The sequence below is a fragment of the Arabidopsis lyrata genome (assembly GCF_000004255.2).
Source record: "Arabidopsis lyrata subsp. lyrata unplaced genomic scaffold ARALYscaffold_3, whole genome shotgun sequence".
Lineage (NCBI taxonomy): Eukaryota > Viridiplantae > Streptophyta > Magnoliopsida > Brassicales > Brassicaceae > Arabidopsis > Arabidopsis lyrata.
This window is the reverse complement of record NW_003302553.1, coordinates 13,521,808-13,533,933: the sequence shown is the minus strand read 5'-3', so window position 1 is coordinate 13,533,933 and position 12,126 is coordinate 13,521,808.

Sequence of the window (12,126 nt, the reverse complement as noted above, 5' to 3'; positions counted from 1 at the left end):
GCCGTCCTTATCCGCAATTATGATCAAGTATGTTACGTTTTCTCCTTTAGCATTGATCAAGATTAATCTCATACACATTCTCAAAGATATATGAGGTAGATCAGTTTTTGCAGCGCTAATTGATCTTAACGTGAAACTTCTAATCTAACCAAGTATCGTTTATATAGACAAACATATTACGGTATCTTCTACATTCATGCACTCTTTTCATTTGATGATAAAACTGAAAATCTATGTCTTTCATAAGAGCCTTGAACTGACTGTATCGATGAAAGCAGCTGACATTGCAGAAGTATCCAAAAAAAACCTTTAAAAATATGAGGTTCCAACATAATATATGAAAGCCAACTTATTCAACAAAACAAATAAAAAGTTATCTATTTTCATCAAAGAAATTGTTTTTTTTTTTATATATAATGTAATGATCTTAAATTTTAAATCGAAAACAAAATAAAATTATTTTATCACTCAATTAAACGACAGTGTTTTCAGTTTCAAGTTAAAACATCTTAACATTGGAAACGATTTCATTGAGCATTTGATTCCAAATCCAAATTTTGTTTTAGATATTTACAACTATGATATTGGGTTCCATAAGCATCAACAAAACATTTTGAACCAAAATTTTCTAATTGACGTTGTGATATCATTATTCATATATATATAGTTTTCAAAATTTCTTAAATTCAAATTTATGATATCCCATTCAAATTAAGTACAGTAGTTTACTTCAAAAAATAAAATGATACCAAAATTTAATTACCTCTCTAGCATGTTATGTCGGAAAACAAAAAGAGTACTATCATCCCCTATAAGTACTATCAACCTAAGAATAGAGTTAACTTACGATAAAACATGGAGATTTCGTACTTGATAATCATAAACACTCGCAATTGTAAACAAGTAAAATATTCCGAATATGATAATCATAATAATCTAATCAGATAATCATAATAGTAAAGTAAGAGCACTAGTTTTGAAGAAACTCACCGAGGAAGCGCGTCAGTTCTGCGGTAATGCGAATGGGCTGTTGTTTGGCCGATGTTCTCGAGTTGAAAAGTCTACAAAATCAAAGCTTCATGCAAGAGTTAAACTTGGGGACATTGTTGGTGTACCTGGATTGCCAATAAAAACGTCTAAGAGAGAGTTGACTCTCTCATCCCAATCATTCACTTTTTTGTCATATTGTTTACACATGATACCAAACCTTCAAAGATAACAGTTGCATGACTCTTATATTTCTATTTCTGTTCTTATATTGTCTTATCCTTGTGTCTTATCTCTTATTTTTTTTGTAGAAACCTAAAAACTGGCTTCTAAGTCAACCTCGAAATCTTACTTCTTATATTCTAAAAAACAAAGTATCATCATTTTCTTGCTTTAGATAGTCATTATTATGGCTGATGCAAAAATAAGATAGTGTTTATTATTATGTTGATGTTTTAGAAAAGTCTTTATTATGGCTGATGCAAAAAAAAGATAGTGTTTATTATTATGTTAATGTTTTAGAGTCTTTACTATGGCTGATGCAAAAATAAGATAGTTTTTATTATTATGTTGATGTTTTAGAAAAGTCATTATTATGGCTGATGTAAAAAAAAAAAAAAAATAGTGTTTATTATTCTGATGATGTTTATTTCTAAAATATTGATGTGTTCTTGTGTATTTTTTTGTAAGGAAAATAGATATCGCAAAAGGTATCTTGATCTCATGATCAATGAGGATATTCACAACATATTACTTGGCAAAAGTAATGTAATGAAATATATCCAGACATTCTTGAGCAACAAAATTTTTGTAGAGGTATGTATCTCTGTTTTTTACCTTTTATTTTTAATTTTTAAAACTTGCTTATTTTCTCAATTATCTCAGGTTGAGACACTCGTTATGAGTGTGAGTGTTGGTGGAGGAGCTGTTCTACCATATTCTGTATATCATAAGAATAAGAATATAAAGACGTATTTGCGAATAGCACAAGAAATCTATCTGAAGAAACTTGTAGTAGGTGGATTTGGCCGTGTATTTGAGATAGGAAAGCAATTCAGAAATGATAGAGAAAACAAAACCACGCACGTATTATCTTACCAATGTGATAGTGAAAGATGAATCCAATGAAGCATTCACAATGTAATCTGGAAGAGAAAATGTGTGAGAATCCATTGTACTATCCCTTTTGTTAATTTGGGTTTCTAAATTCAAATTAATATTCTTTTAATATTTTGTTTATATTCTGTGCAAAAGTATATTTTGTTTTCATATAATATTTTTTACTATGTTGAACTTCTGCTATATCCTGATATAAGAAAAACAATTATTGTATTTTTGTAATATTAAATTTCGATTCTATTAAATCATTGTGGGTGGATAATACTCTTAAGCATCAAAACTACAAAACCCCTCAAATAAATAATCAAATTGATATAGTTGGTAAATAAATGTTTGTCGAATTCTCACACCAAACTTTGTAAACAATATGGGCTAACACAACATTTGACCCACCAAATATATTTTGCGAAAATTAAAATAAAAATAAATCGATCCAATTAAAATTAGTTATTTATAGGTTCTTGGGCCTCTATAATTTTTAAATCTATACTAAGACATATACTAAATTTGAAATACTTAAGTTAAACATATAACAAATCACATGTTTAAGATGGATTACCACATATTTTTAATATTATCTATTGAATAAAATACATTGTTTTTTTTTGTTTACCAAATATTAGCCCTCCAAAACTCAACTATTTTTAATACCTTCTCTACGCACATACATCTTTTAGGTACCACTTAGATGGGTTTACCATACCATATTATTCAATCATGCCATCTCTCAAATATAATCACCTTTACATAGTCATACCAAATTTTGTTTCCCAAACAAATACAGAAAACCTAAATAACATGAATTTTTAATTGAAAAAATAGTTGGTTGACAAAACCCCAGATGTACGTCCGGGTCCGGATCTAGTTAGGTCTAAAGTTAAACACAAACCCAATCTCTTTGGGATTAGTAAACTTTATTCCCTTTTCAATAAGAAATTATTTATTTGTTTAGTAGGAACATAAAAAGCATCATCTTTATTTAGGGTGCTTTAACTCAATAATAAAATTAGGGTAGTAAATTAGTTAAAAGATAATAGTCTAGGACAAGGGATAAAACCAGTCTATGATTTTGTCATGCGCGTGAATATAAGGAAGTATTACACAAAGCATTTAATTCTGACATAGATTTAATGCAAGTGGACATATAATAACAGTGAGATTGATATTAATCTTTATTTTCTTTAATTGGAGAAAGTTTTAGCACGCTACAAACATATATTACACGTCTTTAATATTTGTACACATGTTAACACATATATAGAACGTTAAAAGTTGTTATAGTGTTAAGTTATTCGATCTATATATACCTATAAATATATATATATATATATATATATATATATATATAATGTTATTAACATTGACATATTTATAAATATGTACATAGAGGGTTAAATTTATTTATATGCATATAAACACGTACATAAAGCGTTATTAACATTTGTAAATATGTAAACACACATATATAAAGCGTTATTTAGATACTGAAATATCATTGGAATTATAAGTTTTGTCGGATTTTAAAAGATTTCTGTCTATTTTCGTCGAATTATCACCGGATTGTCAAGGAAAGATGAAATAAAGTTCTTCAATTCATGTTGAGAACTCTCTATTAAAAATTTTTCCTTCTTGGTTTTGTTTGAGGAAATGGATTCTTCATGTTGAGAACTATCTACTACACAATCTTCTTGATGTTTTTGCGTTAACCGTTGTTGGATGATGTCATTACACTTGGAAAACTTAGCGTATACATTAATTATTGATCATATCCATTCTAGAGACCACCAATGATCTATCGAGATATGTGTTGGGCTGTTTATGCTCTTTACTTTTCTTCCTTATAAATTTGTGGTGCTTCATCCATCCGAACGCTTAAATAATCTCTCTACATTCTCTATATGTTTCTGGAAGGGAAACAAAATTCAACCTTAAGACTTATAAAGTACTTACTCTAGCTTAAAAGTCTTTCATTTTATAGATATTCGTCTATGGCTAATATTCATGCCCAAAGAAGTGACACTCTAGTTAGCATTTTTTAATTGTTATGGAAAGTTAAATTGCACTCTTAGTTGGCAATAACATCACGATGATCGCATATGTGAAGCTGTTTTAACTTCCCTGTTTTACTGCAAGCATTCTAATTATTTTGTTAGTTAAGACATTTTGAATCCATATAGGTACAATTTTTTGGAGTATTTTGCTGATTTACTCTTATGTCTCATCAGTCTCATCAGTAAGGCAATAAGTCATTAGACACTGATGATGCATCAATCTACATAATAGTTATTGAGATCCTTTTCGTGTTGACAACAAAACCAAAATTTGTTTCATATATATCAGATAATAGATGGAATTTTAACTTACATGGAATCAAAACAGTATAAATTTGGTCTTGTTTTTGGTCTTGAATATTCCAACATGCGAACATTTTCATGAACAAGAGGAACACTCTAACAAGATAAATCATGAGAGAAAATTATCATGAAAAATCTTCATAAGGGGATTTATAGTTTTATCACTATGTATTCTATTTCATCAAATTTCTTGACACCAAGTTACCATTTTTAACTTCTATAGGTCTCCCGCAAAACGAAGGTGGAAGCCAAAAAAAGCAAAAGAAAGTGGATATGTTATGTTTCAAATAAAGGATTTTCTCAGATGACCATCGATCATGGATACACAAGTATTCAACACCACAAAATCTCTTGTAATTTGAAAGAAATATTCTTAATATATATGTTTGTGTGGTAGTTTTAATTTGGACCACATAGATGAATCACACCTTATTCTCAAACTGAAGGCTTTTCTGATTGGAGTTCAGTTATACCTTTACTAAATCTAAACTATCCAAACCACCAAAAATAAACCAAACCCTAAAATTGGCATATCAATGTATCTAAATATTGTTCATATTATTGCAATATTTGGTAATATTTTTATTTTGTTGGGTTTGAGCATGTAAAGCTTTTGAATTTAAGTTTAGGCCAAAATAGGGTTTCATCCACTACAAGAAAACATGTCTTTTGCGACTCCCAAACGAGTCCTTAAACGGTCGCTAATCGTTGTTTGCGACTTCTTTGCGACTACTAAAGTTGGTTGCTAAAAAACGGTCGCTAAATTAAATGGTCGCATTATAGTCGCATATTTGTGACGGTATTGAGACTTATTTATGTCATCGCAGATAAGCGACGACATAAAGACTGACATTAAGAGTCGTATATTTACGACGTCTTAGCTACGCCTGTTAGTTAGCGACTAATTAGTGACAAACATTACAGTCGTTTAATTGAGACTAATTTGGGTTTTGAGAGACTATTAATTAGTAGCAAATAAGCTATATTTTTATTCTAAAAATAACAAAACCGAATTCATATAAATCCAAATGTTGCTAATCAAATCCTTAATGTTGCTAACCAAAAGCCCTAATGTAATCAAAAGCCTTACATAACCTTAAACATTAACAATATTCATCATGTTCATAAGAGAGAAAAAAAGTACAAAAGCACTTAGAAGGATGAAGAAGGTGTTGTTGTGGCTGCGACGGTTCATGTTGGTGCAGTGGCTGGTGCATTGGCGGTGGCTGTTGCATTGGCGGCTTGTGTGTTGGCTGGTGCAGTTGGTTGTGGCTGAGATGCAACAAAAGCTGCAAAGGCAGGATCACTCTCTTTCCAATACATAACAAGCCTCTCCAAGTTTGCAATCCGAGTTTGAGATGCTTGTTGCTCCGCATCACGTCGAGCATTCTCTTCATAGAATGAATAAACAAAATCTAAAAAAGCAGGGAATGGATAAGCTAGAAAAAGTATTTGGAGCAGCAAAGTTTCTTACCACTGCCTACTACAGCTAAATCTGAGACAAAAAAAAAAGCGAACACAACTTAACTAGAGACCATGAATTACCATGAAGAACATACTTCACAGAGAACACAAGAAGCTGCGTTTTTTCAAAGAAGAGTGAGAGTAATTGGCCTGCAAGAAAACATGTCGTGGATATTAGCTAGTAAGTCTTACCAATCATAGAACTTGAGTATGTTTGGATGATTTAGCGAGTGAAGGATCCTGACCTGAAAAGGAAGAGCATAGTTACAAAAATTCTCAGTATCCAAGTCACTTCAAAAATCAAAGATTGTGAAAAAACAAAGATTGATTGTCAAATCTAGTATATGCAAATATATATGAATTACTTCGTGTATATGCAAATTTAGATAAATGTTTACACACTAACACAATATATCCCTAAATTATGAAGAAAAAAAAAGCTTCTTGGATATGCAAATTACTGTAGTTGCTGAAAACGTCAAATAGAGAGGTAAGTAAAAAGCTTACCTATAGACAGTTACACGGATCACAAATCCAACTGAAGCAAATTGAAAAAAGAAGTAACATCTATACCTCTGGCTTTGGATCTGTATCCATATGTTTCTTGCATTGTGTGCCTGCAAAAAGTATTTTCCCCTCCCTCTCCTTGTTTACTCAAACAAACATTCAATGTTATTTTTGAATCTTCCACATGAAAGTCTGCAGATTTCAAAGATCACTGCTTATACTAAACCGGATTAATGTTTGCTATTAAAGAATTCACTATGGTTTCCTCTAGGTAACAATTCATGTTTGCACTTCATGAAAAACTATCAGAAAATCAAAGGGACTCACTTGCGTCAGAATCCCTATCTTTACCATTTTCAATTAAAAAAAAAATCCATAGTGAGAGTCAAACATTGTTCCACACACTTCAAGGAAGAATACTAAAAAACAACAGAGTGAAGGTTAGTGTTACTGTATTTTCTCAAAATAGGCTTAAACAATAGAAGTCTTTCTAATGGGTTTAAGTAAGGGCAAGAGAGAAAGGGACTTACCTGGAGGCTGGAGCGACGTTGCCGCATTCAATACACTTAGGCTTGTTGAGACCACAAAGAGAACAAATCTTCAATTCGAGTTTCATAAGCAAGAGAGGCATGTAGGTTCGATCGAATCTCCGCATCACGTCGGCCCCTTCTTCTCTGCATTCACTCCGGATCTCCCACCACCACGGCCTCTACTTGCTTTCCCCTTTCCGGCAGGCGCCATTACAGAGAACAGAGAGAGAAAGGAGTGAGAGAGAAGGAACAAATTGAAGAAGCTTCGAAGAGGATTCGAAGAGACGAGTAATCGAATCGAAGAAGAGAGGAAGAATCGAAGAGAAAAGAGGAAGAATCGATGAGAAAAGAGGAAGAATCGAAGAGAATGGAAGAGGAAGAATCGAAGAAATCGAAGGAGGCGGAGATATCGAAGAAAGAAGCTAAGTGTTTGTATTTGTGACTTTGCAGTGGTAGAAATAAAAGAAAAGGAGTCGCAAAACCGTGTCAACTTAGTCGCACCTAAAAAAACACGAGGGATTAATTGCAGCCTAATCGAAAACCCTAAATTTTGGTAAAAATCACAAACTGGTCCCAAGTCGGTCGCAATAGAGTGACACTTTTGTGACGACACTCATGAGTTACAAGACATTATTTTAGATTTGTTAGATAGTCGTCTAATCGAGGCAACTTCGTCGCAAAATACGTAACAAAGTAGTCACTAAAGAGTAGCACATTCGTTGTAACACTAGGCAGTGGCAAAGTAATCGCAAAGAGACACACTTTTGCGACGTTCGTGTATGAGTCACAAACAAATATATTTGATTTCTCAACATTAAGATCAAAATACATTAGTATAAGTATTATATATCACTCCAGAGTCCATTTGTGAAGTATATCTTTCATTTTAAGTGATAAAACAATGATTTGGTAAGTTTGTTTTCAAACTTACATAGATCAAGATCATTCTCTTTTAAAAGTCTATGTAACATTTTCCACATGATAGGTTGTTACAAAGATTTAGTCATAAACATGTAAATTTAAAACATTAACAACTAATCTTTCAATGTATTAGTTATAAACATTGCAAAATATGGTTACTTAACATATTACACATTCTATTTTATCAAATTATAATTTTAAAAACAAAAAGAGTCTCTAAAGAGAGGCAAATTAGTTGTAAATTTATGACTCTTTTGTGACGATGAAGATATTTTAGACAAAAAAAAATTGGATGTCGTTAGGGTTGCAAAAGTATCGTAAAAGGGTCGCGTATTTATGACCGTTCTCAGACTATACTATGGCGTCGTATATTAGCGACGAATATGCGTCTAGTTTTCTCGTAGTCGTTAATAAGTCACTATAGTGTAACAAAAGCGTCGCGAATATTTGCGACCAAAATAAGAGTCACAAAACGTAGTCGCAAAAGACATGTTTTCCTATATATCACCAAAACAAATCAATAGCTATAATGTTACTATTTGTTTTACCAAACAAATCATTTTTGAAAGAGCTAAAGAAAGATTCATATCCGATCCTCAGAATACATATCTCGCGCGCGTGAGGCCGACGTGCGGCGAAATTTTCTCTCCCGACCACAACAAAGAGCAAAACCCTAGATTCGCCTCCTTTGCTTCCCCGTTTGCGGCCCTCCTAGCCGGCAAACGACGAGGGCTCCTTCTCCCTCTTTGTTGTCAATATAATCTATATATTTTAGTCCTTTTAACTCTCATATAAGTTAATAGGACTCGCCTCTTCAATATTATCGATTTACGAGGAAAGCAAAGATTACCTAGTTGTCTGGCTGACGAATAAAATACTATTTCTTTCAAGACTGGAGATAACTCTTGGAAATAAATTCCTCAATTTTCTGGCATCGAGGAGTGTTTTAATATGGTAGACAAGGATCACAAGCTTTATTGTCCCAACTATTCTATGCTCAAGGTTTTCGATTTTTCAAGAGAAATTCCGCAGAAAATTTTCAAAATTAGTGTGCGTGAATGCATATAAATGGCATCAAGTTTTTACATGAGATTTCCGCGAACTCGGATAGTTAAAATGGCTCACTACAAGAATTATATGGTAGTCACAGTAGGTGGAGATGTCTTAATTGTCAAAATCGAACTTCCAAGTATGTCCAAGGGAAAACGGCCAATTCCCCTCTAAACTTAGTTGCTTTATCGTATTCATACATAGAACTTTGTTGTGTGCTTATAACTACATAAACTCATGTTAAATTTAAATTTCATACACGAACAAAACAAATCCGGCCTAAACCCACAAATCGTCAAACGTCGTTAATGTTCCGTTAACAGAAAGCTGACTAGGATACCACATGTACGACAACACAAAACGTCAAGAAATACCACGTGTACGTCAACACAAATCCTTTTCTGGAAACCCGAAGCTATTTTGGTGGAATTGAAGATTTGTCATCAAATTACGGAGATTTCGACAATAAAAAGTCAAGAAATTGGAGATTAGGAAGACAATCGCAGGGCTATCAATTGAAGAGTGTGAGATGAATGGAGGGATGATAAGCTCTCGTTGAGTTTCTACCTCTTCCCATACGATTACTCCTTGTAAGAGGAATAAAGAAACAGAGACTGTTATAGAGATAATAACACAAGGGTTTGGGATTATACCAGAAGTTGCAGTGGCTCAAAAGGTATTGAGTGTGCAGTTAGGGATTTAAGATCAGGGGTTCGATTCATGGTTTTAGGGATTTTACGTCTTTTTTTCAAAACAAAACGACGTCGTTTTATATGGTATCATTCAATCAAACCAACCAAACTTTTACATATGCTGGATTTTATTTTCTAGTGGCTCAATCAATTAACAAGCTAAGGCCCAGTCTCATGAGTAAATAGATGATATTTTGATTACATTTTGTGTGTGTGTTTGTAATTGTGAATCATTAAAAAACCAAAAATAGATTCTAAAGCCCACGATTGGCCCGGTTTCGTCTAGGGTTTATGAGTTTTTTTTAATTTGTAGTAACCTCAACTTTAAGAAACAAGAAAAAACCCTTGTTGCAATTTGAAACAATGTCGACGACGGTGACAAATCTTCCAAGGGATCTGGTAGAGGAGATTGTTTCTAGAGTTCCATTGAAGGCTATGAGAGCAGTGCGATTAACTAGCAAAACGTTTTACACTTTATCGAAAAGTCAGAGCTTTACGAAGTTGCACATTAGTAAAGAAGCATCACTAGATGTAAAACAGTTTTTTTCGAATAAATTTTACATTTTATTCAAAAAAATAAAGAAGCATCATCAAGGGATGGGGGTTCTCAGATGATCGTATTGATGGATTACAATTTATATTTAATGAGCGTAGTCATCAATGAAGATCCATCTATAGAGACTAAGGTAAACGTACTTGCCTAAACGATTCAAAAAAAGTCAAGATAAATCAAGTCTTTCACTGCGAGTGTTTAGTGTTATGCATCTTGAAAGATGATACTAGGTTTGTAGTTTGGAATCCGTATTGGGGGCAAACAAGGTGGATCGATTCCAGATATTTTAATTTCACCGCCTACTCGGATATGAAGAGTTCAAATAAGCTCTCGGATACGTGAATAAGAAATCTTGTCGTAGCCACAAATTATTGAGGTTTATAGATTATAACATACTTTCACCCCAAGCCCAATCTAATATACTTTATTTGACTATAAGCCCCAAAGTTTTGTTGTGAATTATAATGATCATGATGATGAAACAGCTTTCCTCTGGCTTTAAGAAAATATGATGTCAGTTGACGAGAATCTGCTTGATATGGCTCGAGCCTGGAGATACCTCGATGATAGTCACACTCCCAAGTCTAAGACCTCTACCAAACTCTTGGCTTAATCGAAACTAAAGTTATTATAATTTAGTTTCCCAAACCTTGTACGAAACCGAGGATTGTTCAAGAAAAATCTCTTAAAAGACTTCAAGTCTTGGAGCATCTCCATTGCTGATACCCATTAGATATCTCACAAATATTATTAACATTTCTAATATTGTTTTATATGAAAGTCATCATAATTTTTAGTTGATTTATAGATTCGGCAAAATCATGAGTTATTCGATCTTTGATTTTTAAATTTTTAACAAAATCATGTGTAATTTGTTCTACCATATATAAATAGTATCTAAAATCAAAGTCTTATCCAATGTTAAAGATTTAAGCATGAATCTCAATTTATAGTAGATTATGGGCCTGATTGGTAACAGCTGTAGCTTTACATTTTTTGCTGTAGAAATATGACTGTAGGTTTATTTGCTGTGGCTGTAGATTTTATTGCTGTAGAATTTTGGCTGTAGAATTTAAAATTTTGGAAAGTTGAAAATTATGTGCTTTAGGAAAAAAGGCTTTCTACAGCCAAAAAGTGAATTAAGGAAATATTTTGGCTGTGAGAAAAAAAAGGAAAGCCAAAGCTTCTAAAGCTTGATTGGATGTATTTCAAATCTTTAGAAATTTTTTTTCTTTGTAAAGACTGTAAAGCACTTGCCAATCAGATCCTATATTTGGGAATCTTTTCTTGTTAAATAAATGAAGAACTCTTAGTCTGAACAGATTTAAAACATAATATAAACCCCTTCCCAAACACATTTCACACTTCTTTCATCTCATATTCTCATCCCACGATTGTACATCAGTACAGCGATGTTCTATTAATGACAATCATACACTTTTATGATTAAGAACATTTTATCGCGTGAGTATTTTCCAAACATTTCTGGTCAGGAAGTGAACATAATCTCCTGTGTTTAAAGGTAGAATGCAATCTCTATATAAAAACATTTCAAACAATCACTCTCTTATAAGTTATAACACAAGAAAATAAAAATAATGGGAGATTTACAATAAGATAGAAGAAAAAATCAATTTCTTCAATGGGATCCACAAGAAAACCAAATCTTCAATGGGTTTATTATTACAATACACTTGTTTATTTTTAAATCTCTTTCATTTGATTTCAAATCCACTCTGATTTTATTTTTAAATCAGTGAATTCTATTTTTAAATCCTACAAGGATTCCAAATCTAGCAAAATCTATAAGCCATTAAACTCCCTTAAATTTTCTAAATATTATCATCTCTCATTCATATTTCTATTTAACCAAATGAAATTACATCTTAAATATATTTAATAGAACTAATTAGTTATTTTGATATTGGCCTTGTTTCGTTTGTGAGTTT